Source organism: Sciurus vulgaris (assembly GCF_902686455.1).
Source record: "Sciurus vulgaris genome assembly, chromosome: 7".
NCBI lineage: Eukaryota > Metazoa > Chordata > Mammalia > Rodentia > Sciuridae > Sciurus > Sciurus vulgaris.
The window spans coordinates 130,000,926-130,026,533 of NC_136467.1; the positions used below are offsets into that span (position 1 = coordinate 130,000,926).

General features: G+C 39.4%; 1 pseudogene across 1 annotated transcript; it reads right to left on the minus strand.

The window, feature by feature from the left end:
- Window positions 1-22,132: 22,132 nt before the first annotated feature.
- On the minus strand, window positions 22,133-24,431 carry LOC306666834 (recombining binding protein suppressor of hairless-like; annotated as a pseudogene). Its single transcript has one exon. The product of its transcript is annotated as a recombining binding protein suppressor of hairless-like (transcript).
- Between the last annotated feature and the right edge of the window lie 1,177 nt (window positions 24,432-25,608).

The window sequence follows — 25,608 nt, forward strand, 5'->3', positions numbered from 1 at the left end:
CCTATCACCAGGACCCCAGACCGACTGCACCTAGCCTCCAGGATCCCACAAACCCACCAAACACACCCAAACTCCAGGACTCCTGCCTGACCTACTGCACCCTGCCTCCAGGACCTCCAGCTGACCACGTCCACAACCTGAGCTGAAGCTCCCCATTTGCCAACACATTTGGAAGCCAGAGCGGCCACCTTGGATAATCCTGGAAGCCATAGCTCTGATCTTTAGGTGGGGCAAATCCCATCCTGAGAAGCCTGCTGGAGACTTGAAGCTCAATCAAATACAAGAGGCTTACAGAACACCAAATGTACAAAATCACAACAGATCCATACGAAGGCACATTATAATGAAGATGACTAACATTCAAAATAAAGATAGGATTTTGAAGGTTGCGAGAGAAAAGCATCAGATTACATTTAGGGGGAAACCAATACGGATAGCAGCAGACTTCTCAACCCAGACTTCAAAAGCTAGAAGAGCCTGGAACAACATATTTCAAGCTCTGAAAGAACATGGTTGCCAACCAAGAATCCTATACCCAGCAAAACTAACCTTCAGATTTGAAGATGAAATAAAATCCTTCCATGATAAACAAAAGTTAAAAGAATTTACAAATAGAAAGCCTGCTCTACAGAATGTTCTCAACAAAATATTCCATGAGGAGGAAATGAAAAACAACAATGTAGGTCAGCAAAGGGAGGAACTACCTTAGAGAAAAACCACTCAAAGGAGAAACCAAGCCAACTTAAAAAACAAAAATAAGCCCAAATGACAGGGAATACAAATCATATCTCAATAATAACCCTGAATATTAATGGCCTAAACTCATCAATCAAAAGACATAGACTGGCAGAATGGATTAAAAAGAAAGACCCAACAATATGCTGCCTGCAAGAGACTCATCTCATAGAAAAAGACATCCACAGACTAAAGGTGAAAGGATGGGAAAAAACCTACCATGCACATGGACTCAGTAAAAAAGCGGGGGTTTCTATCCTTATGTCAGATAAAGTGGACTTTAAGCCAAAGTTAGTCAGAAGGGATAAAGAAGGACATTTCATACTGCTTAAGGAAACCATAAGTCAGGAAGACACAACGATAGTAAATATTTATGCCCCAAACAATGGTGCATCCCTGTAGATCAAACAAATCCTTCTCAATTTCAGGAATCAAATGGACCACAACACAATAATTCTGGGTGACTTTAACACACCACTGTCATCACTAGATAGATCTTCCAAACAAAAACCAACCAAAGAAACCATAGAACTCACTAACACAATCAATAACCTAGACTTAAGAGACATATATAGAATATTCCATCCATCAACGAGTGGATTCACTTTCTTCTCAGCAGCACATGGAACCTTCCTGAAAGTAGACCATATGTTATACCACAAAGCAGCCCATAGGAAATGCAAAAAAATAGAGATACTGCCTTGGATTCTATCACATCATAATGGACAGGGAGTAGAAATCAATGACAAAATCAAAAACAGAAATTACTCCAACACCTGGAGACTAAATAATATGCTATTGAATGAAACATGGATAACAGAAAACATCAGGGAGGAGATAAAAAAATTCTTAGAGGTCAATGAGAATGATGATACAACATATCAAAATCTCTGCGACACTATGTAAACGATACTAAGAGGAAAATTCATTGCATGGAATGCATTCCAGAAAAGAATGAAAAATCAACAACTAAATGACCTAACATTACAGCTCAAAGCCCTAGAAAAAGAAGAACAGAATAACATCAAAAGTAGTAGAAGACAGGAAATAATTAAAATCAGAGCTGAAATCAATGAAATTGAAACAAAAGAAACAATTCAAAAAATTGACAAAACAAAAGTTGGTTCTTTGAAAAAGTAAACAAAATAGATAAACCCATAGCCACACTAACAAAGAGGAGAGAGAAAACTCAAACTACTAAAATTTGTGATGAAAAAGGAAGTATCATGACAGAAAACACTGAGATACAGAACATAATAAGAAGCTACTTTGAAAATCTGTATTCCAACAAAATAGAAACTACCGAAGACATTGACAAATTTCTACAGACATATGCTCCTCCCACACTGAACTAGGAGGACATACACAATTTAAACAGATCGATATCAAGCAATGAAATAGAAGAAGCCATTAAAAACCTACCATCCGAGAAAAGCCCAGGACCAGATGGATTCTCAGCAAGTTCTACAAGACCTTCAAAGAAGAACTCATTCCAACACTTCTCAAAGTATTCCAGGAAATAGAAAAGGAGGGTACCCGACCAAACTCATTCTATGAAGCTAATATCACCCTCATACCCAAACCAGGCAAAGACACATCAAGGAAAGAAAATTTTAGACCAATATCCTTGATGAATATAGATGCAAAGATCCTTAACAAAATATTGGCAAACCGTATCCAAAAACATATTAAGAAAATTGTGCACCACAATCAAGTGGGGTTCATCCCTGGAATGCAAGGATGGTTTAACATCTGTAAATCAATAAACGTAATCCATCATGTCAATAGAGGTAAGGATAAGAATCATATGGTTATATCAATTGATGCAGAAAAAGCGTTCAACAAAATACAACATCCCTTCATGCTCAAAACACTAGAAAAAATAGGGATAGTAGGAACATACCTGAACGTTGTAAAGGCTATTTATGCTAAGCCCATGGCCAACATCATTCTTAATGGAGAAACACTGAAAGCATTCCCTTTAAAAATGGGAACAAGACAGGGATGTCCCCTTTTACCACTTCTATTCAACGTTGTCCTTGAAACTCAAGCCAGAGCAATTAGGCAGACTAAAGAAATTAAAGGGATACAAATAGGAAAAGAGGAACTTAAGCTGTCACTATTTGCTGATGACATGATTCTATATTTAGAGGATCCAAAAAACTCCTCCAGAAAACTTCTAGACCTCATCAATGAATTCAGCAAAATAGCAGGCTATAAAATCAATACGCATAAATCTAAAGCATTTTTATATGCAAGTGATGAAACAGCTGAAAGGAAATGAGAAAAACAACTCCATTTGCAATAGCCTCAAAAAAAAAAAAAACAAACTTGTGAATCAATTTAACCAAAGAGGTTAAAGATCTCTACAATGGAAACCACAAAACATTGAAGACAGAAATTGAGGAAGACCTTAGAAAATGGAAAGATCTCCCATGTTCTTGGATAGGCAGAATTAATATTGTCAAAATGGCCATACTACCAAAAGTGCTATACAGATTCAATGCAATTCCAGTTAAAATCTCAATGATGTACTTCACAGAAATAGAGCAAGCAATCATGAAATTCATCTGGAAGAATAAGAAACCCAGAATAGCTAAAGCAATCCTTAGCAGGAAGAATGAAACGGGGGTACCACAATACCAGAACTTCAAATATACTACAAAGCAATAGTAACAAAAACGGCATGGTATCGGCACCAAAATAGACAGGTAGATCAATGGTACAGAATAGAGGACATGGACACAAACCCAAATAAATACAATTTTCTCATACTAGAAAAAGGTGCCAAAAATATGCAATGGAGAAAAGATAGCCTCTTCAACAAATGTTGCTGGAAACCTGGAAATCCATATGCAACCGAAGAAACTAAACCCCTATCTCTTACTCTGCACAAAAACTAACTCACAATGGATCAAGGAGCTTGGAGTCAGACCAGAGACCCTGCATCTTATAGAAGAAAAAGTAAGTCCAAATCTTCAATTTGTTGGCTTAGGATCAGACTTCCTTAACAGGACTCCCATAGCACAAGAAATAAAAACAAGAATCAACAACTGGGATAGATTCAAACTAAAAAGCTTTCTCTCAGCAAAGGAAACTATCAGCACTCCTACAGAGTGGGAGAAAATCTTTGCCACTCATACTTCAGATAGAGCACTAATTTCCAGAGTATATAAAGAACTCAAAAAACTCTACACCAAGAATACAAATAACCCAATCAAGAAATGGGCTAGGGATATGAACAGACACTTCACAGAAGAAGATCTACAAGCAATCAACAAACATGAAAATATGTTCACTATCTTTAGTAATAAGAGAAATGCAAATCAAAACTACCCTAAGATTCCATCTCACCCCAATTAGAATGGCGATTATCAAGAATACAAGCAACAATAAGTGTTGGAGAGGATGTGAGGAAAAAGGTACACACATACATTGCTGGTGGGGCTGCAAATTAGTGCAGCTGCTCTGGAAAGCAGTGTGGAGATTCCTTAGAAAACTTGGAATTGAACCACCATTTGACTCAGCTATCTCACTCTTTGGCTTATACCCAAAGGACTTAAAATCAGCATTCTACAGAGATACAGCCACATCAATGTTCAAAGCTGTTCAATTGACAATATCCAGATTGTGGAACCAAACTAGATGTCCTTCAATTGATGAATGGATAAAGAAATTGTGGTATATATATATACAATGGAATATTACTCCGCCATAAAGAATAATAAAATTATGGCATTTGCAGGCATATGGATGAAATTGGAGAATATCATGCTAAGTGAGATAAGTCAATCTCAAAAAACCAAAGGATGAATGATCTCACTGATAAGCGAATGATGACACATAATGGGGTGTGGGAGGGGGGCAAGAATGGAGGAAGGAGGGACTGTATAGAGGGAAAAGAGGGGTGGGTGGGGTGGGGGGAAGGAAAAAATAACAGAATAAATCAAACATCATTACCCTATGTAAATGTATGATTAAGCAAATGATATGCTGTTACTCCATGTACAAACTGAAACAACATGTATCCCATTCGTTTACAATAAAAATAAAAAAAAAAAAAAAAAACAGACCTCAAACTATATTACAGAGCTGTAGTAAAAAAAACAGCATGGTATTGGCAACAAAATTGACAGGTTGACCAATGGTACAGAATAGAAGACACAGAGATGAGCCCACATAAATATAGTTGTCTTATACTAGACAAAGGTACCAAAAATATTCACCTGAGAAAAGATAGCCTATTCAACAAATGGTGCTGGGAAAAATTAAAATGTACATGTAAAAAAATAAAATTAAACATTTATCTTTCACGCTGCACAAAACTCAACTCAAAGCGGATCAAAAACTTAGGCACTAGACCAGAGACCATACACCTACTATGAGAAAAAGTAGGCCCAAATCTTCACCATGTCAGCTTAGGATCTGACTTCCTTCACAAGACCCCTAAAATGCAGGAAGTAAAATCAAGAATCAATAAATGGGATGGATTCAAACTAAAAAGAAAAGGAAACAATCAATAATGTGAGGAGAGAGACTACATAGGGAGAAAATCTTTACCATATGCACATCGAATAGAGCACTAATCTCTCCAGCATATATAAAGAACTCAACTTAACACCAACGAAACAAAACAAAACAAAACAGAACAAAACAACCCAATCAGTAAATGGGATAAGGAACTGAACAGACAGTTCACAGAAGAAGATATACAATCGATCAACAAGTATATGAAAAAATGTTTATCATCTCTAGCAATTAGAGAAATTCAAATCAAAACTACTCTAAGATTTCATCTCATTCCAATCAGAATGGCAATTATCAAGAATAAAACAGGTACAATCTTACTTTTCTGGGGAGACTCCAAATTAGTGCAACCATTATGGAAATCAGTATGGAGAGTCCTCAGAAAACTTGGAATGGAACCACCATTTGACCCAGCTATTCCACTCCTTGGTCTATATACTCAAAGGACCTAAAAATCAGCATGCCACAGTGATAGAGCCACACCAATGTTTATAGTAGCTCAACTTCACAATGGCTAAACTATGAAACCAACCTAGGTGTCCTTCAACAGATAAATGGATGAAGAAAATGTGGTTATATATACACAGTGGAATATTACTCAACTTTAAAGAAGAATGAAATTATGGCATTTGCAGGTAGTTGGATGGAACTGGAGAATATCATGCTAAGCAAAATAAGCCAAACCCTCAAACCAAAGGCTAAATATTTTTTCTCATATGTGGATGCTAATTCACAATAAGGGGAGTGGTGCTAGAGAAGAATAGAGTTACTTTAGATTAGGTAGAGGGGTGAAAGGAGAGGAAAGTATATGGGGGTAGGAAGGATGGTAGAGTGAATCAGATATTATTGCCTCATGTACATATATGACTGCATGACTGACGTGATTTTACAATGTGTACAATCCAAAAAATGAGAAATTGTACTCTGTTTATGTATGATTTATCAAAATGCATAAGTGCATTCATGTATAACTAATTAGAACAAAAAATTTTAAAAATAGATATTTAATTGCATTTAGTTACCAAATTACATAACTTAAAACTTCAGTTATAACTTAGAAAAGATGATACTTGGTGTGAAATCTATGGAAAATATTATTTTAAAGTAGTTTGGCAAAAAATATAGAAGTGGTTATAATAATCCTTTACCATACAACCTGAGCACTCCACAGGAAACATGACTTTTGGAGGTGGGAAACACTGACTCAGTAGTTAGCTTGAGCTTGAGTTCTGATAGTTCTGTTTACTATCAGTATGGCCTTGGGTTATTTACATATTTGTGAGACTGTAAAATAGGGCAGTGACCTAGAGTTGATTTTAGATTGAAATGTAAGTTGCCTCATACAGTATCTTGTGCCTTATAAATATTATCTATTTTAATCTCTTCATATTACTAAAATGTCTCTCAAATTATATTGCCATTCTATTTAGAAAATGAAAGCAAATGAAAGAGAATACAAAAATAAAAAGATAAACCTCAATGGATCAGTGAGTCTTTATTAAGCAGCAGATGGGCACATTTTCTAGAGGGAAAATGGGGAGCTGGTTACAAGAAGGTTCTGAGTTTTATAGGGTTTAACAGGGTCAGGTCATAGGAGGAGTTGATGTTATTTTTGGCAGGCAGGTGAATTTTGGCAGATAAAGGAGATTGTGATAGGTCAGATTCCTCAGTTTCCTTTTTCCTGTGAGGGGTTGCAAGTTTCCACCTCCTTCATTTCAGACTCTTAAAGGGGTTTAATTCGTTGAGGTGAAGTTATCATACTTGGCTATTTTCTGCTGAAGAGGGGTGGAGTCAGGGATCCCTTGTCAGAGAACTGGAAGAGGATAAGGAGGTGAGGGGTGTAGGCTCCTATAGAGTTCTGGCAGTTGTGGCTTGAGGTGAGGTATAGAGGGAAGGAATTTTGACATCATCATAGGTAATTCTTTCCTTTTGGGGCTCGGGAGAGTCATGTTGTGAGTGAAGGAGGAGAATGACTTTTGCATGTTCTTGGGAGGTGGCCTGGGCTAGATGGGCCATGTTGTCAAGAAGTTGCTTCTGTATAAAATAAAGAAAGCAGGGAAGAAAAGTTATTACAAGAAAAATGAGTATTAGAGGGGTTAAAAGAGGGTGAAGCCAGGAAGTTCATCATTTTAGGCCTCCCAATGAGGCATCTAGTTCTTGTCTCCACTGTTCTGATCAGTTCTGTAGTTGTTAAAACTTATCCCTTACCAGTCCTGACTGATTGACATAGAAGCAACATTCTTCCCTGAGGAAGAGGCAGAGGTCAGTCACCTCATTCTGCAGTAAGGAGACCTAGGCTCCAATGATTTTCAGGATGACAGTTGCTAGGGAATCCAATTGATTTTGTAAAGTGAGTGCTGAATCGGCAACCTCTTGGAGATCTTCAACGACCTGTCGTGATAACTTTTTATAGTAGTGAATAGAAGTTCCTACTGGCTGCTCTATTATTACCAATAATGGTGGATATCTCTAGCCCTATGAGTAAGGGAATAAACTGAAGGGCTCTCTTGTGTCTGGTATTTGCTGTTATCAGGATAGGGAAACTTTGGTTATTAGGCAAAACAATAATTTGAGGACTGAGGAAGAATAAGGAACAGAGGTCAGTCCAATTTTTGGTAGTCAGGGGTAGATATGAGTCTTCCAAAGGAAAAATACCTCAGAATTTGGGGGGCGGGCACCAGAGCTGTAGGGATGACAAAAATGTACATCTTAAGTTCATTAAAAAACTATTGTCTTTAATTTATTTTTATTTTTTAAATTTTTTATTTGTTATTAGTTATACATGACAGCAGAATGCATTTCAATTCGTTATACATGAATGGAGCACAACTTTCCATTTCACTGGTTGTACATGATGTAGAGTCATACCATTCGTGTGATCATACATGTACCTAGGGTAATGATGCCAATCTCATTCCACCATCTTCCCACTCCCATAATCCTTCCCCTCCCTCACTCCCCTCTGCCCAATCCAAAGTTCCTTCATTCTTCTGTCCCCCAATGCCCACAGTATGGATCAGCATCCACATATCAGAGAAATTATTTGGCCTTTGATTTTGGGGGATTGGCTTATTTCACTTAGCATGATATTCTCCAACCCCATCCATTTACCTGCAAATGCCATAATTTTATTCTCCTTTAAGGCCAAGTAATATTTCATTGTGTATAACCATAGTTTCTTTACCCATTCAACCTTTGAAGGGCATCTAGGCTGGTTCCATAGCTTAGCTGTTGTGAATTGAGCTGATATAAATGTTGAAGTGGCTGCATCACTGATTTTAATTTTAATTTTAATGCTGATTTTAATTCCTTTGGGTATAGACCAAGGAGTGGGATAGCTGGGTCAAATGGTGGTTCCATTCCAAGTTTTCTGAGGAATCTCCATACTGATTCCATAATGGTTGCACTAATTTGCAATCCCACCAGCAATATATGAGTCTACCTTTCTCCCCACATCCTCGCCAACATTCATTGTTACTTGTATTCTTGAAAATTGCCATTCTTACTGGAATGAGATAAAATCTTAGAGTAGTTTTGATATGCATTTCTCTAATTTCTAAAGATGACAGACAATTTTTCATATACTTGTTGATTGGTTGTATATCTTCTGTGAAGTGTTTGTTCATTTTCTTATCCCATTTATTGATTTTTTTTTTTTTTTTTTTTTTTTTTTTTTGGTGTTAAGTGTTTTGAGTTCTTTGTATATGCTGGAGATTAGTGCTCTATCTGATGTGCACATGGTAAAGATTTTCTTCCAATCTGTAGGCTCCCTCTTCACATTATTGATTGTTTCCTTTGCTGAAAAACTTTTTAGTTTGAATCCATTCTATTTATTGATTCTTGATTTTATTTCCTATGCTTTAGGGGTCTTGTTAATAAAGTCAGGTCCTAAGCTGACATGATGAAGTTTTGGCCCTACTTTTTCTTCTGTTAGGCACAGGGTCTCAGGTCTAATTCCTAGGTCCTTGATCCACTTTGAGTTGAATTCTGTGCAGGGTGAGAATTAGAGATTTAATTTCATTTTGTGGCATATGGATTTCCAGTTTTCCCAGCACCATTTGTTAAAGAATCTCTTTTCCCCAATGTATGTTTTTGGTGCCTTTGTCTAGTATGCGATAACTGTATTTATGTGGGTTTGTCTCTGTGTCTTCTTTTCTGTAACATTGGCCCACCTCTCAATTTTGATGAAAATACCATGCTGTTTTTGCTACTATATCTTTGTAGTATAGTTTGAGGTCTGATATTGTGATACCTCCTGCTGCACTCTCCTTGCTAAGGATTACTTTGGCTATTCTGGATCTTTTATTTTTCCAATTGAATTCCATGATTGCATGCTCTGTTTCTATGAGGTACTTCATGGGGGTTTTAATTGTAATTGCACTGAATCTGCATACAGCTTTTGGTAGTATGGTCATTTTGATAAAATTAATTCTGCCTCTCCACAAGCATGGAAGATCTTTCCATCTTCTAAGATCTTCTTTAATTTCTTTCTTTAGTTTTCCATAGTTTTCATTGTAGAGGTCTCTCATCTCTTTGATTGACTCCCAAGTATTTTATTTTTTGAGGCTATTGTGAATGGGTAGTTTTCCTAATTTCTCTTTCAGGGGATTCATCACTTATGAGTAGTGTTGATTTTATATCCTGAAACTTTGCTGAATTCATTTCCTAGTTCTAGAAGTTTTCTGGTGGAATATTTTGGAACCTCTAAATATAGAATCACCTTCAGCAAATAGGGGTAATTTGAGTTATTCTTTTCCAATTTGTATCCCTTTAATTTCTTTGGTCTGTCTAATTGCTCTGGTTAGAGTTTCAAGGACTATGTTGAATAGAAATGGTGTCTCACTCCAGTTCTAAAAGGAATGCTTTTAGTATTTCTCCATTTAGAATGATGTTGGCCTTGGGCATAGCATAGATAGCCTTTACAATGTTGAGATATGTTACTATTATACCCATTTTTCTAGTGTTTTGAACATGAAGCAGTGCTGTATTTTGTCAAATACCTTTCCTGCATCTATTGAGATAATCACATAATTCTTACCTTTAAGGTTATTTAAATTTTTTTTTTTATTGTAAACAAATGGGGTACCACTTGTTTCTGTTTGTACATGAAGTAGAGGCATACCATTTGTGATTTGTGTAATCATACATTTACATAGGGTAATGGTGTTTGATTCATTCTGTTATTTTTTCCTTCCCCCCACCCCACTCACCCCTCTTTTCCCTCTATACAGTCCGTCCTTCCTCCATTCTTGCATCCCTCCCACTTCCCATTATGTATCATCATCTGCTTATCAGCAAGATCATTTGTCCCGTGGTTTTTTGAGATTGGCTTATCTCACTTAACATGATATTCTCCAATTTCATCCATTTACCTGGGAGACAGATCCAAGATGGTGGTCTAGAGGGAGGCTGCGTTCCTTGTCGCTCCGCAACGCCGGATTCAAGCAGAGGATATCTGTTTCTTGGTGAGGCAGTTTTTGCTGCTTATCGATCCCCTGCTCTTTACCCCATTTGTCTGCTGTGATGACCTGCAATCTGCCAGCATATCGACGACTTTTTTGAGAGCAGATTGCTCACTGTCAGGCGTCTATCATCCACCATTTGCCTGTCTCTCGCCTGTCCATCGCCTGCCTTACCCCTATCCATCACCCACTGCTCGAGGTTCACCTCCCGATCGTCCGACAGCTGCCAGCAGATTGACCGCAGACCGCCAGTGGAGAACCAGCTGCCTGCTGCTGCCTGGAAGTTCACTGTCACAGTACCTGCAGGTTTGATTACACGTGGCTGCCGCCATTTTGAGAAAACAGCCAGGCCCTGTAGGACCCCTGGTCGGACTGACCGAGTCCCGTCTCCAGGATCCCTCAGCCCAACCAATCACTCCCTGCCTCTGGGGCCCTCACATTAATTGACTGCTCCCTGCCGCCAGGACCCCCAGACCAACTGACTGCGCCCTATCACTGGGACCCCAGACTGACTGATTGCACCCAGCCTCCAGGATCCCACAACCACACCAAACACACCCAACCGCCAGGACCCCTGCCGGACCAACTGCATCCATTTACCTGCAAAATATCATAGTTTTATTATTCTTTATGGCAGAGTAATATTCCATTGTGTGTGTGTATATATATATATATATATATATATAACAATTTCTTTATCCATTCATCAATTGAAGAGCATCCAGGTTGGTTCCACAATCTGGCTATTGTGAATTGAACAGCTATGAATATTGATGTGGCTGCATCACTGTATTGTGCTGATTTTAAGTCCTTTGGGTATAGGCCAAGGAGTGGGATAATTGGGTCAAATGGTGGTTCTATTCCAAGTTTTCTTTTCTTTTTTTTTAATTAAAAATCATAAATTTACATAGGGCAATGTTGTTTGATTCATTCTGTTATTTTTTCCCTTCCCCCCACCCCTCCCACCCCTCTTTTCCCTCTATACCATCCTTCCTTCCTCCATTCTTACCACCCTCCTTATCCCTAACCCTAAACCTAACTCTAACCCTAACGCTAACCCCTCCTACCCCCCATTATATGTCCTCATCCACTTATCAGCGAGATCATTCGGCCTTTAGTTTTTTGAGATTGGCTTATCTCACTTAGCATGATATTCTCCAATTTCATCCATTTGCCTGCAAATGCCATAATTTTATCATTCTTCATGGCACAGTAATATTCCATTGTATATGTATGCCACAGTTTCTTTATCCATTCATCAACTGAAGGGCATCTAGGTTGGTTCCATAATCTGGCTATGGTGAATTGAGCAGCTATGAACATTGATATGGCTGTATATCTGTAGTATGCCGATTTTAAGTCCTTTGGGTATAGGCCAAGGAGTGGAATAGCTGGGTCAAATGGTGGTTCCATTCCAAGCTTTCTGAGGAATCTCCATAATGCTTTCCAGAGTGGCTGCACTAATTTGCAGCCCCACCAGCAATGTATGAGTGTACCTTTTTCCCCACATCCTTGCCAACACCTATTGTTGCTTGTGTTCTTGATAATCGCCATTCTAATTGGGGTGAGATGAAATCTTAGGGTAGTTTTGATTTGCATTTCTCTTATTACTAGAGATGTTGAACATTTCTTCATATATCTGTTGATTGCTTGTAGATCTTCTTCTGTGAAGTGTCTATTGATTTCCCTAGCCCATTTATTGATTGGGTTATTTGTATTCTTGGTGTAGAGTTTTTTGAGTTCTTTATATACTCTGGAAATTAGTGCTCTATCTGAGGTGTGTGTGGCAAAGATTTTTTTCCCACTCTGTAGGAGTGCTGATAGTTTCCTTTGCTGAGAGAAAGCTTTTTAGTTTGAATCTGTCCCAGTTCTTGATTCTTGCTTCTACTTCTTATGCTATGGGAGTCCTGTTGAGGAAGTCTGATTCTAAGCAAACATGTTGAAGATTTGGACCTACTTTTTCTTCTGTAAGATGCAGGGTCTCTGGTCTGATTCCAAGGTCCTTGATCCATTGTGAGTTGATTTTTGTGCAGGGTGAGAGATAGGGGTTTAGTTTTTTCGGTTGCATATGGATTTCCAGTTTTCCCAGCACCATTTGTTGAAGAGGCTATCTTTTCTCCATTGCATGTTTTTGACACCTTTGTCTAGTATGAGAAAACTATTTATTTGGATTTGTTTCTATATCCTCTCTTTTGTACCATTGATCTACCTGTCTATTTTGGTGCCAATACCATGCCGTTTTTGTTACTATTGCTTTGTAGTATAGTTGAAGTTCTGGTATTGTGATACCCCCTGCTTCACTCTTCATAATAAGGATTGCTTTTGAAAGAATGGACATTTTTTTAAGCTGTCTGAGGTCACCCTCCCAGTTATCTTAACTCTATAAGGTCACCCTCCCAGTCATCTCAACTCCCTAAGGTCACCCTCCCAGGAATGGGAACAAAGCCCTTAAAGCTGTTCCAAGAAACAGCCCCAAACAGAGAATAAAAGGGTAAATTGAGCCAGATAGCCAGATAGTGATCAAACAGAATGATTACCAGAAACTATTGACCAGAATCTACGCCCTGTTGTAAAACATTGTGAAACATGTTGTATGTTATCAGCAAACCCAGACCCCCTTTGAAATTTCCCGGCAGCTTTGTCCCCCTTTTCCCTTTCATGTGCGACCCCTCCCGATGTGTGGTCTCTGCCTTTATAAACCTGCAAGATTTTCTGCTAGGGACTCCACTCCTCGAGTTGGGTCCCAGCGCGCTGGAATAAACACCTCTTGCGGTTTGCATCAAGTGACGCCTCCTGCGGTTGATTGGGGTTGCCGTCCATCCATGGGACAGAGTTGGGGTTTCCTTTTGGGGGGCCTTACATCATCACTTATGTATAAAAATGCATTAGACTTATGAGTATTGATCTTATATCCTGCTACTTTACTGATTTCACTTATGAGTTCTAACAGTTTTCTGGTGGAATTTTCTGGTTCCTCTAAATATATATATAATCATGTCATCAGGAAATAGGGATAGTTTGAGTTCTTCTTTTCCTATTCATATCTCTTTAATTTCTTTGGTTAATTTAATTTCTTTGTCTGATTGCTCTGGCTAGATTTTCAATGTTGAATAGAAGCGGTGAAAGAGGGCATCCCTGCCTTGTTCCAGTTTTTAGGGGGAATGCTTTCAGGTTTTCACCATTTAGAGTGATATTAGCTATGGGCTTAGCATACATATCGTTTACAATGTTAATGAATGTTCCTTTGGGTTTGAGACTGGTCTCCTACTGAGCCTTCAGGCTTTCTCTATTTACATTTCAATGTAAACCTTGACTGAGATTTGGATCTGAAAGGGGCCAAAATGCTCCAGCAGAAACTTGATGCCTAGGGCATTTTAACCCTTATTCCTGATTAGTAATCAGTTCAGGTTTGGATGCAGAAAATTGTGAAACAATTATCTCCCAATACTTAAAGGCTGATTTTTTGAGAAATTTAAAATATTTAATGTAAGCATTGCTGTCCTTAATTGATCATGGGGGTTATTTTCCCCTTTTTGTTTTATATTAGTTGATTTTTAAAGTTTTATTATGTCTTTCAATTATGGCTTGTCCTTTTGGATTATATGGGGTTCCTGTAGTGTGTTTAATATGCCAATTGTTGAAAAATTCTTGTAATGATTTACTTGTAAAACAGGGTCCATTATCCATTTTGATTTGTTGAGGCAAGCCTAAAATGGCAAAACATTGTAAGAAATGGCTTTCAGCGTGCTTGGCCTTTTCACCAGAGTGAGCAGTGGCCCAGCAGGCATGGGAGTAAGTATCAATAGACATGAATATATATTTTAATTTTCCAAATGGTACATAATGAGTTACATCAGTTTGCCAGATAATGTTAGGTTTTAGACCTCTGGGGTTTACCCCAGGGGATTGGAGAGGTGGAGCTTGTAAGAAAGGTAGGCAAGATTTGCAGGTTCTTACAATCTTTTTTAAGTTCTTTACAGGGACCAAAGGAAACTTATGATGTAACACTCTCCAATTTAAATGGGTCAGGTCATGAAGGCCTTGGGCTAGTTGTAAGTCCTGTTGAGGTTGGGCTGTAGCTATTGAGGTTCCTGATGTGGCTAACTGGTCGGCCACAGCATTGCCTTGTGCAAGGGAGCCAGGTAGATTTTGATGTCCTCTTAGATGCTGTAAGAATATGGGTTCAGCACGCTCCTTTAACAAGGACCGCACCTGGATCATCAAGGGAGTAATAGGATTTTTATCTAACTTGATATGTAAAGAGACCAATGTAGGTAGCAGGTTTACCACATATAAGCTGTCTGAGAAAAGGTTCATGGGTTCTTGTACTTGAGTTAGGGCCATAGCAATTGCATATAACTCCTTAAATTGTGCTGACCCAATAACTGGTTCAAAATGGGTAATTACTTCCTGTTTCACTAATCTGGGAGAGGAGGGGGTAAATTACGACAGTAGATCCCTCTTTTCCTCCATCTGTGAATACATTTACAGCTTTAGGGAGGGGTTTAATGGAAAAAAGTATAGGGGGTGCCCATTTTAGTTTTGAAAATGAGGACACCCATTTAGTTGACCCATAATGGCAATCAATCTTCCCTAAGAAACCCTCCAATGCACAGGATACTCTATTGTTATTCCTTTGAACCCATTCAAAATCCGACAGGTGATAGGGCACGGTCAAAACATCAGGCTCTTTTCCGTAGTGCCTAAGGGCAGTATCCCTGCCTTTAATTATAAGGTCAGCCAATTGGTAGACAAGCATAGACCTTACTTAACCCGGGGAAAATGGGAACAGTCCAATGTGCCTTAGGGGGGCTATTGGGGGAGAAACCTCCTTTGTGTGACGGGGCTGGAGGGTGCCCCCGATTAGTTTAAAGGTTTCCCCTCAATGTTGAATTTAGATTTGCAATCCTTCTGCCAATGGAATCCCTTTCTGCATCTTGGGCAAGGCATTTTGGGGGCGGCCAGCCTTTGAGCTGAACTGGCCGGACTTTGAGCTGAACCCCTAGAGCGTCCAGGCAGAGCCTCAGAATACACCCGACCAGTGGGGCAATCCTTCTTGAAGTGGCCTGGTTGCCCGCAGCCATAACATACTCCTTTGCCCTTAGCCCTGACTGGTGACAAAGCTGCCGTGAGAGCCTCAGCAAGTGAGGCAGTTTGGGCCTGTAGGGCTGCAACCAAAGATTGAGACTGATGCGCTTGCGTGCCAATATCTTTGGTAGCCACTATCCACCTTCCCATGGAGCGATCTTTCATCCCTGCACAGGCCAATTTGTGATCAGTAGTCATTCCTTCCCAAACTAACATTTTAACAAATTGATCTCTTAGGGGCCCTGGAGGAAATTTTCTCTGAAGGCTTCTTTCTATCCTTTCAATGAAGGTTGCTAGGTCCTCAGTTGCCTTCTGGGTAATTCCTGCGATGGGGGGTTCTGAGGGGCCCTCCTCTAGCTTTTTCCATGCCGCCAACCCTAGGACTCTTACTTGTTCTTGATATGGGGCTGGGATGGCAGCCTGTAAGAGGCCAATAGAGAATTGGTCACTGGACCCTGAGAGCATCCCATAAGTAACCGGGACGGGAGGGTTAGTGGCCTGGTTCCGTTCAGCCTGAGCATGACATTCTTCATTAAAAAAGGCACACCACTTTAGATATAAAGGACCAAGAAGGTCAACTTTAGTTAGGTTTTTCCAATCCTGAGTGGTGCACTGCTGGTGGGCGAGGCCCTGGAGGATGGTTTCAGCCCAAGGGGAATTGGGCCCATCCTCTGAAACAGCTTTCTTTAGTTCCTTTAAATCTTGTGCCTCCCATGGGTACCATATAGCAGGCCGGTTACCCCCTGGATTAGCATTTACCGGGAAGGCCATACAGGGAGGGGGGAGGGAAGAGTCAGTGCGTTCTCCCCCAGTATCATAAAATGGCCGCAGGGAAGATTTCCCGCCATCCAGAAGGAGGAGGGCGAGGGCTTTCATTGGAGTCTGATGTGGCCCCAGAATACAAGATGGCAGCAATGAGCCTCCCCGGGGCGGTAGTGGGCCCTCTCTACATGTAGAGGCTGGCTGCCCTCGTGGTTCCTCAACCTCGGGAGGAGCGGATGGAGATGGATTGGGCTCCTCATTAAAGGTCTCCCAACATTGTTTACTATGTGGCAAGTTTCTGGGAGGAGATGTAATGGGAGGAGCCAGTGGTTCTTTAGGTGGTGGCTCTTTGGGGAGAAACTTGGAGCCCCCTTTGGGAGGTCCTGGAGAGAAGCAGGCCTTAAGGGCGGATAATGTAGGGCAGACTCCCAATGGGGGACCCTCCCCTAAATTGATTTCCCTCTTCTTAACAAGTTGTTTTACACGATCCCATGTGGACCAGTCAAAAAGATTAGCTGCGGGAAGCCAAGAGACCACCCGAGTAAAGGTGTCCCAGGCTTTTTCCGCCTGTGTATCATACCACTCAAGGCCCCTACTCTTCAGCATGAGTCTAAGAGCTGAGAGCGCAGCGTCACCATGTGTGGTGTGTGTTTGCCCCATCCTTTCGGGGATGCCTTACCTTGGAACTCGCTTGGCCCGATCTGCCGGTACTTTCGGTTTCGAAACTGCCTCTTCGCTTTGGCTGCAGTTCAGCCTTGAGGGGCCCCACGTTGGGCACCAGATGTTGGGGTCTTAAGCTCCCTTGCTCTTCTCAACCAGCGGCAAGGGAAGGGGACACTCCCCAATAAGGTCAGACCGGGATAGGTAAGGCTGACTGACCGCCTGCTCCCAGCCCTCCGTGCGGAGGACAATCAGACGCGTCAGGGAGACCCGTCACAGCAGGAACTCGTTTATTGAGGAAATCACACAGCTTTTATGTAGGGTGGGGACTAGGCGGGAACCAATCAGCTTAAAGGTCAGCAAGGCATGGGGTGTTCACGCAGGCAAAAGTCCCATAAGACTATATGGCAAGCACGAGCTGATCACGTTCACGGAACTATTGTTAACCAATCCCTGATGGTGGTCCAATTCATCGTCATTAACTATTGAAACCGCCTTTGAGGACTTGATCTTGCTCACTCGCCAGGGAGTAAGGAGTCAGCCTGAGTTAGTTAACGTGTCATTAGTCCCAACAACCTAGTATTATTGTGTTTTGGTCTATTTGATTCCTGGAATCGAGAAGGTTTTGTTTGACGTACATGGATGAACCACTGTTTGGGGACATAGATATTTATGATTGTTATATCTTGCTGATTTATGCTTCCCTTAAGCAGTATGAAATGTCCTTCTTTATCCCTTCTGACTAGTTTTGGCTTGAAGTTCACATTATCTGATGGGAGGATAGATACTCTGGCTTTGTGCTGTGTCCATGTGCCTGGTATGTTTTTTCCCATCCTTTCACCTTTAGTCTGTGGGTATCTCTTTCTATGAAATGAGTCTCTTGCAGGGAGCATATTGTTGGATTTTTCTTTTTAATCCAATCTGCCAGTCTTTGTCTTTTGATTGATGAGTTCAGGCCATTAGCATTCAAGGTTATTATTGAGATATGATTTGGCTCATTTTTGTTTGGCTAATTTTTGTTTTTTTGAAATGACTTGGTTTCTCCTTTATTTGGCTATCCCTTTAGGTTATTTCCTCCATTTGCTGATTTGCTTCTTTGTTTTTCATCTCTTCCTCATGGAATATTTTGCTGAGAATGTTCTGCAATGTCGGCTTTCTTTTTGTAATTCTTTTAGCTTTTGTTTATCATGGAAGGATTTTATTTCATTGTCAAATCTTAAGGTAAGTTTTTCTGGGTATAAGATTCTTGGTTGGCATCCGTTTTCTTTCAGATCTTGGAAAATGTTGTTCCAGGCCATTCTAGCTTTTAGGGTCTGGGTTGAAAAATCTGCTGATATCCGTATTGTTTTCCCCTTGAATTTATTTTGATTTTTTTCTTTCACAGCCTTTAAAATTCTGTCTTTATTTTGTATGTTAGGTATTTTCATTATAATGTGCCTTTGTGTGGGTCTGTTTTAATTTTGTATATTTGGAGTCCTATAGGCCTCTTGTACCTGATTTTCCATTTCATTCTTCAGATTTGGGAAATTTTCTGATATTATTTCATTGAATAGATTGTTCATTCCTTTGGCTTGTTTCTCTGTGCCTTCCTTAATCCCAATAATTCTTAAATTTGGCCTTTCATGATATTGTATAATTCTTGTAGATTATGTTCATGATTTCTTACCATCTTCTCTGTTTGGTCAACACTCTTTTCAAGATTAAATATTTTGTGTTCAATGTCTGAGGTTCTGTCTTCCAGGTGTTCTATCCTATTGGATATGCTTTCTATGGAGTTTTAAATTTGGTTTATTGTTTCCTTCATTTCAAGGATTTCTGGTTTTTTGTTTTTTTTTTTTCAGTATCTCTCTTTTTTAAAATGTTCTTTTGCTTCCCACATTTGCTCTATTAACTGTTGATTGGTGCAATTATTCAAAGCCTGCATTTGCTCTTTCATCTCATTGTTTGCTTCTCTGATCATTTTAATTAGGTACATTCTGAACTCCCTTTTTGACATTTCTTCTGCCATGCTGTCATTGGGTTTTGTTGATGTAGCCTCTAGGTTTGTTTGGGACATTTTCTTCCCTTGTTTTCTCATATTGCTCAGGTATCTACCCCTCTAGTAGTGAAACTCTGAGATATTGCAGATTTCCTCTATTGACTTATGGTGTCTCTGTAGATTTCCAATAATTCACCTCCTAGCCTTCAGTAGCCTGAAGTGTTGGAGGAACTTGATAATGCAGTGCTCCACAAGGAAGCTGCCCCTCTAGGGGTGGTGGCCTTCAGGTGGGGTATATTCCCTGCTGATGGGCAGAGGCGTCTCCACTTGTTGACTGATGGTCAGTCAAAGGGGGACTAGACTGTGGGCTGGGGCATGGCTGATCTGGACCTGGGTCTCTGGTTCTACCACCTTGGTGGGAAAACCTCACCCACTGGGGAAGTCTCACCCAGTGGGGAAGCCTCACTGGGCAGTACTTCTCTGAGAAGTTCCCTTTGGTCCAGAACTACCACCTGGGATGGGGAGCTTGGCCCTGTGAGGAAGTCTCTCATTGGGCAGCCCTCCTCTGAGACTTTCCCTGGGGTTGGGACCAACCTCCTTGGCCAGTGAGCCTTGCCTGGTGAGTGAGTCTCTTGCTTGGAGGCCATCCTCTGAGAAGCTGCCTGCAGTCTGGTCCTGCAAACCGGGCCTGGGAGCCTTGCCCAGTGGGAGAGACTCATCTGGTGGCTCTGAGTTTGTCTTGAGTCTCTCAGTACCTCCTCTTCTTGAATCTTGAGTCCTGTCAAAGGGCCTTCAGTCTTCTGTAGGTGTCTCAGGAAGAGAGCCGCTTCTTCCGATGATGATGGCCACACCCCCAGGAATAATTCAAAATGCCTGCATCAGCCTCCAAGAAAGCTGGGGAGCTCCAGCGAAGGGGTGCTGAGTCAGGACAGAGGCAAGTGCAGTGTCCCTCAGCAGTAGGGGGACAGGCAGGCAGGCTCAGCAATGGTGTCCGACCTTGGTGTGGGGGTGGGTCGTGCTCAGCAATCACCTTTAAGTCTATTAATGTGATCGATTATGTTTATTGACTTCCATATATTGAACCAACCCTGCATTTCTGGGATGAACTCCACTTGCTCATGGTGTACTATCTTTTTAATATTTTATCTGATTTGCCAGAATTTTGATAAGAATTTTTGCATCTCTGTTCATCAGGGATATTGGTCTGAAGTTTTCTTTCCTTGATGTGTCGTTGTTTTCTTTTGGTATCAGGGTGATACTAACTTTATAGAATGAGTTTGGAAGGGTTACCTCCTTTTCTATTTCCTGGAATACTTTGGGGAGTATTGGTATTAGTTTTTCTTTGAATATCTTGTAGAACTTGGCTGAGAATCCATCTGGTAGTGGGCTTTTATTGGTTGGTAGGTTTTTGTTGTCTTCTTCTATTTCATTGCTTGAAATTGATCTGCTTAAATTGTGCATGTCCTCCTGATTCAGTTTGGGTGGATAATATGTCTCTAGAAATTTGACAATGTCTTCACGGTTTTCTATTTGTTGGAGTATAGATTTTCAAAGTAGCTCCTAATTATGTTACAGATTTCAATGGTGTCTGTTGTGATTTTTGTTTCATCATGAATTTTAGTAATTTGAGTTTTCTCTCTCCTTCTCTTTGTTAGTGTGGCTAAGGGTTTATCTATTTTGTTTACTTTTTCAAAGAACCAACTTTTTGTTTTGTCAATTTTTGAATTGTTTCTTTTGTTTCAATTTCATTGATTTCGGCTCTGATTTTAATTATTTCCTATCTTCTACTACTTTTGGTAGTAGAAGAATCTGTTCTTTTTCTAGGGCTTTGAGATGTAATGTTAGGTCATTTGTTTGTTGACTTTTTATTCTTTTAATAAATGAGATATATGCAATGAATTTTCCTCTTAGTGCTGCTTTCATAGTGTCCCAGAGATTTTGATATGTTGTATGTTTATCTTGTTTACCTTTAATTTTTTTTATCTCCTCTCTGATGTCTTCTGCTACACATTTGTCATTTAATAGCATGTCATTTAGTCTCCAGGTGTTGGAGTAGCATCTATTTTTTATTTTATTATTATTTATTTCTAATTTTATTACATTATGATGTGATGGAATGCAAGGAGTATTTCTCTTTTTTTTTGTATTTTCTACGAGTTGCTTCGTGGCATAACATATGGTCTATTTTAGAGATGGACCTATGGGCTGCTGAGAAAACAGTGTACTCACCCATTGATGGATAAAATATTCTATATATGTCTGTTGAGTCTAAATTATTGTTTGTGTTATGAGTTCTGTAGTTTCTTTGTTCAGTTTTGTTTGGAAGATCTATCCAGTTGTGAGAGAGGTGTGTTAAAATCACCCAATATTATTGTGTTGTGTTGTATTTAATTCTTGAAATTGAGAAGGGTTTGTTTGGTGTACATAGATGGTCCAATTTGGGGGGCATAAATAATTATAATTGTTACATCCCGATAATGGATGATTCCCTTAAGAATTATGAAATGTCCTTCTTTATCAATTCTAATTTTGGCTTAAAGTCCACTTTGTCTGATATGACGATGGAAACCCCTGCTTGTTTATGTAGTACATGTGAATGATATGTTTTTCCCCATTCTTTCACCTTCAATCTGGAATGTCTTTTCCTATGAGTCTGCCAGTGTCTGTCTTTTGATTGTTAAGTTTAGGCCATTATAACGTTCAGGGTTATCATTGAGATATGATTTGTATTCCTGGTCATTTTGGTTCATTTCTTGTTTTTAATTTGACTTGGTTTCTTCTTTGATTGGCTTTTCCTTTAGTTTAGTTTCCTCCCTTTGCTGACTTTTATTGTTGTTTTTCATTTGCTCCTTATGGAATATTTTGCTGAGAAAGTTCTTTTTTTTTTTTTTTTTTTTTTTTTTTTTTTTTTTTAAAGTTAACATACATTGCATGTATTGCAGGCAAGGTGGAGGCATTTTCTTTAAAGCTTTTGCATAGACTTCATATCATCTTAAAAAAAATATGCAGGCCTTTACAAGATTTGACTTGCTGAAATCAAAACATTTCCAACTCATGAAAAGTCATAAGATTTCAGCTTAAAAAAAGAAAAAAGTTCCAGCCTTAGATCAAAATAACCTGGAAGAGTATGGTAATTAAACAAGTGGTGAGGCTTGGAACCTGAATGTACTTTAGAGCAAAAGCTCAAAGGGGGTGGGGAAAACAACCTATTTGTTAACAAGGTGTACTATATACTGTAACATTAAAAAAGGTATGGTGAAAATGTACCTTTTACTAATGCTTATACAAGTTCCTTGGTCCATAAAAACTATGTTAGATTTGTGCCTTCTAGTTTGCTTAATGTTTATTCCACTCACATTATCTTTCTTGCTCATTTAAAACCAAACAAAACTGACCAACCGAACAACAGCAACATAAAACAACAAAAAACAGCTGAAAATTTTGATTTCCAACAGTTTGTACATATTGATGTTTTTCTGTTTTACTGTGGCTTCTGCTTTTCAACTCAGAACTTGCAGGTAATGGGGTCTTTAATAGTATCATCTGGTACAAAAAGTTTTCCCAAGAAACCACAAGAGATTTTTCATTTTTTTCTTTCCTTTCTTTTTTTGGCAACTTTTTGCCACACTCAGGTCAGTTCTAGTCCTAGCAAAAAGATGGTAGTTAGGACACCACTGTTGCTGTAGACGATGTTACACTGGTTGAATTTGAGGTGGTATTTGTGTAACTCCCCTTGCTGTTTGTGTTTGATTCATTAGGGGGCACTTGGCTTCAATTGGCTCGAAGGATTGCTCCAGCTGCACTGCAGTGTGGCCGTGGCCTTGGTTCCGGTGTGTAGGTAAAGGTAAGTCTGGTGGAATAAATGATTCCATCATTATGGACCAAAGTTACTGGAACCTGAACTGGCTGCCAGAGCCATCTGCTACCTTCTCAGAATGCAGAAATCTCTGGAACAACACAGAGCATGCTCTCTCCATATCTGTACATAGTTTCAGCTTCTACATCCCCAAACCACACTCATAAATTTGGAGTGAAATTCCGTCCTGTGAGTTCAAGCATCGCTATGTCCACGCCACTATTCAACTGAAGACTTTCTACCACAGGCACAGGGGTGACTGGGGCAAGGACAGGGCCCATTCCCTCATAAAATGTATACTCTGCCTTATCTGTGCTAATTGTCCAGGAAGTTCCATCATTTATTATCTTTTTATTTGGTTCTTTTGGGCATGGAGTGGCCTGAAATTGGATTATTCTTACTTGAGAAAGGCACAAGTACATTCTTTCTGTATCCTTCAGGTAAAATGCACATTTATGGAGTTGTGACATATGATCATCTGCATCCAGTAATGCTGTCTGTTTATCAACTTTCCTAATTATCAATCTCCGGAGTGCCATGCCAGTAACTGAACATACAAGTTTAACTGTTTGTCCATAATGGATGTAACCATCTTGGACTGTGAACTCTTCTCCTTCTGATTCATCATCATCCAAGAGGTGAATGTAAAATACTCCCCACTGCTGTGAACTGGCATGGGAATTACCTCCTTCTACATGCAAGTATCTGGTACTGTCTGGGATCAAAGTCAATTAAACAAAGCCACCTTTGTTCCTGAGGCAATGCATAAGTCAGCATTCTTCAATGACTGCTTCTTTTTGGAAGGTTTGGAGAAGACTTTTATCTGTTTGCTGAGGAACATACCAATGTCGTCACTGTTGCCATAGAACATCTTTACAGACAGCATGAAGTATTTTATCTGAATCAGATATGTACAATGTTTTTGCTGTGCAATAGTTCTTTCCTTCCAAGTTCAGCTGTTGCATTTCTTGGTCACTATTGCCTATTCCAATAAATGCACATGGTTGAGATTCTTGTTCAGAACAACCATCGCATTCCATTTGTTCTTTTTTTTTCTTCCATCCACTGCCCATAAGATATACACAAGGAGGAGGGCAGAAAAAAACCCCTTTTTTTGTTTCCATATGACTTTTGTGCAACTTTTGCATGAAGAATAAGTACTGTTTGATCTTCTCTCTCTTTTGAATAATTTCGCATGGCTTCCCTAGTAAGTTGTTTAGGTGGAGGTCCCTCACCAAATTTCCTTTTAATCCATGCCATGGTGCTTATAGAACATGTTAAGGTAAGTCACAGCTTGGAACACTTTGGTGCACCTCAAAATACCTCAGCCAGTGTATCTTTATCATTCTCCTTTCCTTTTGAGATCATACTGATTCTGATGAAATTTAATGCTTCCATTTGAATGATAGTCTCATAATTTCAATGATTCATCTGTTGGTAGTGAATAACAAGTAACACATGTAACATGCATTGCAAAATGCCTGGCATGAGGTGGCCCTTGGATCAGAAGTCCCTTCCTGTTTGAATGCTTCAGGGTATTCACTGTAACTTCTTAAGAAGTTAATTGTGAAGACCTCTGCCTGGAATCACAGGCCTGATCAACTGAAGCTGTGTACCCTTCTAAATTTGCCATCCAAAACCCCCTTGTCTCCTTATGGTTTCTACTCCATCAAATACTTCTATCACTCTAGAATCTGATGGTGTCATTTACTGAGAATATTCTTTAGTGCAGGTTTTCTATTTATAAATTCTTTTAACTGTTGTTTATCATGGAAGAATTTTATTTCATCATCAAATCTGAAGGTTAGTTTTGCTGGGTATAAGATTCTTGGTTGGCATCCATGTTCTTTCAGAGCTTGAAATATGTTTTTCCATGACCCCCTAGCTTTTAGGATTTGGGCTGGGAAATCTGCTGGTATCTGTGTTGGTTTCCCCTGTATATAATCTGATACTTTTCTCTCATGGCCTTTAAAATTCTATCTTTAGTTTGTGTGTTGGGCAATTTCATTATAATGTGCCTTGGTATGGATCTGTTGTAATTTTGTACATTTTGTGTCCTGTAAGCCTCTTGTATTTGATTTTCCATTTCATTCTTCAGGTTTGGGAAATTTTCTGATATTATTTCATTGAAAAGATTGTGCATTCCTTAGGTTTGTATCTTTGCACCTTCATCTATACTGATAAATCTTCAATTTGGTTTTTTCATGTTTTCTCATAATTTTTGGAGGTTCTGTTCATGGTTTTTTTACCATCTTCACTGTGTGGTCAAATTTATTTTCAAGATTATATATTTTGTTTTCATTGCCTGAGGTTCTGTCTTCCAAGTAAAAGTAGTCTGTTGGTCATGATTTCTTTTGAGTTTTTAATTTGGTTTATTGATTTCTTTATTTCAAGAATTTCTTTTTTTTCCCCAGAATCTCTATTGTTTTATTGAAGTAATCTTTTCTGTCTGTATTTGCTCTCTTATATCATCCTTTATGTCACAGATCATTTTAACATTTCTGATCTCCTTCTCTGATATTTCTTCTACTTTGCTGTCA